General features: G+C 46.4%; 1 pseudogene; it reads left to right on the top strand.

Moving 5' to 3' along the window:
* The first annotated feature begins 2,296 nt into the window (after positions 1–2,296).
* LOC116272119 lies at positions 2,297–2,335 on the top strand (annotated as a pseudogene).
* The last annotated feature ends 213 nt before the right edge of the window (positions 2,336–2,548 follow it).

A 2,548-nucleotide genomic window follows, 5' to 3' on the forward strand; every position in this document is an offset into this window, starting at 1 on the left:
CCATTGCACTCCAGCCTGGGCGACAAGAGCGAGACTAAAAAAAAAAAAGAAAAGAAAGTGAGAGCCATTGAAGGATTCTGAGCTGGGGAATGGCTTGACCAATTTTGTATTGGAAAATGATTACTCTGACTGGCAGTGATGTGAACAATGCCCTGGAGAAAGGAAGACCAGATCAGAGACAATTAGAGCGGTAGACAATGAAGAGCCCAGGGGAAGCACTCATATGACATAGATTACTGAGTGGAGAATGTGCCTTTTAATAGGATTATAAATATTATTATTATTATTTTGCCAAGAGTGAGGGAAAATTAAAGTTTCATATTTTCTCTATTAATCTCAAGGAAGAAACCAGGGATATGGGTGAGACTGGGGAGAACCAGCCGGGCCCAGTGGCTAACGCTTGTAATCCCAGCACTTTGGGAGACCAAAGTGGGTGGATTACCTGTGGTTAGGAGTTCGAGGCCAGCCTGGCCAACATGTCAAAACCCCGTCTCTACTAAAAATACAAAAAATCAGTCAGACGTGGTGGCACGTGCTTGTTGAGGCAGGATAATCACTTGAACCTGGGGGGCGGAGGTTGCAGTGAGCCAAGATTCCACCACTGCACTGCTGCCTGGATGACAGAGTGAGACTCTATCTCAAACAAAACAAAACAAACAAACAAAAAGATTGGGGAAAACCTGTAGACAAAATAAAATATTAATAATAAATCAGGGCTGGGAGCGGTGCCTCATGCCTATAATCCTCGCACTTTGGGAGGCTGAGGCAGGCAGATCACCTGAGGTCAGGAATTCAAGACCAGCCTGGTTAACATGGTGAAAACTCGTCTCTACTAAAAATACAAAAAATTAACCAGGCATGGTGGCGCGTGCCTGTAATCCCAGCTACTTGGGAGGCTGAGGTAGGAGAATTGCTTAAACCCGGGAGGCAGAGGTTGCAGTGAGCCAAGATTGTGCCATTGCACTCCAGCCTGGGCAACAGAGTGAGTCTCAAAATATAATAATAATAATTTTAAAATAAAAAAATAAATCAGCCCAGGCACAGTGGTTCATACCTGTAATCCCAGCAGTTTGGGAGGCCGAGGCAGAAGTATTACTTGAGCTCAGGAGATCGAGACCAGCCTCTCCTGTAGAGACAGGGAGATACTATCTCTACAAAAAATACAAAATTAGCTGAGCATAGTGGTGTAGCCCTAGCTACTTGGGAGGCTGAGGTGGGAGGATCACTTGAGTCTGGGAGGTCGAGGCTGCAGTGAACCATGAACGCACCACTGCGCTCCAGCTTGGACAACAGGGTGAACTTTGTCTCAACAAAATTTTTTTAAATAAAAATAAAAATTAGCTGGGTGGGGTGGTGCACATCTGTGGTACCAGCTACTTGGGAGGCTGAGGTGGGAGGAACACTTGAGCCCAGGAGTTAGAGGCTGCAGTGAGCCATAATCATGCCACTGTACTCCAACTTGGGCAACAGAGCAAACCCTGTCTCAAAAAAAATAAATAAATAGAAAGTGAGGCTGGGCTCGGTGGTTTATGCCTGTAATCCCAGCACTATTACATGCCTGTAATCTCCAGCACTCAGAGGCCGAGGCGGGTGGATCACCTGAGGTCACGAGTTTGAGACCAGCCTGGCCAACATCGTGAAATCCCTTCTCTACTAAAATAATAGCTATTATTAATAAATAGTAATAATACAAAAATTAGCCTGGCGTGGTGGCACGCACCTGTAATCCCAGATACTCGGGAGGCTGAGTCGGGAGAATCACTTGAACCCAGGAGGTAGGGGTTGTAGTGAGCCAAGATCACGACACCTCACTCCAGCCTGGGCAACAGAGTGACACTCCATCTCAAAAAAAAGAAAGAAAAGAAAAGATAAAAAGAAAAGAACAAAATAAAAGAAAAAAGAAAAGAGATACTTAAAAAAATTTTTTTAGGCCGGGTGCGGTGGCTCAAGCCTGTAATCCCAGCACTTTGGGAGGCCGAGACGGGCGGATCACGAGGTCAGGAGATCGAGACCATCCTGGCTAACACGGTGAAACCCCGTCTCTACTAAAAAATAAAAAAAAAAACTAGCCGGGCGAGGTGGCGGGCACCTGTAGTCCCAGCTATTCGGGAGACTGAGGCAGGAGAATGGCGTAAACCCGGGAGGCGGAGCTTGCAGTGAGCCGAGATCCGCCCACGGCACTCCAGCCTGGGCTACAGAGTGAGACTCCATCTCAAAAAAAAAAAAAAAAAATTAAAAAAAAAGGAAGATTTTTGTTCTTCCCGTCGGAAGGTTTTCCAGAGAAGAGAACCATCTTCAGTGTTACAGCTCTTTTAGAATTTGTCTAAGAGACAAATTTCAGTGAACACTGGAAAACGTGATAGGCAAATTTATTTATTTATTTATTTATTTATTTTTGAGACAGAGTCTCGCTCTGCCGCCCAGGCTAGAGGTGCAGTGGCCGGATGTCCGCTCACTGCAAGCTCCGCCTCCCGGGTTAACGCCATTCTCCTGCCTCAGCCTCCCGAGTAGCTGGGACTACAGGAGCCCGCCACCACGCCCGGCTAAT

The sequence above is a fragment of the Papio anubis genome, chromosome 1 (genome assembly GCF_008728515.1).
Source record: "Papio anubis isolate 15944 chromosome 1, Panubis1.0, whole genome shotgun sequence".
Lineage (NCBI taxonomy): Eukaryota > Metazoa > Chordata > Mammalia > Primates > Cercopithecidae > Papio > Papio anubis.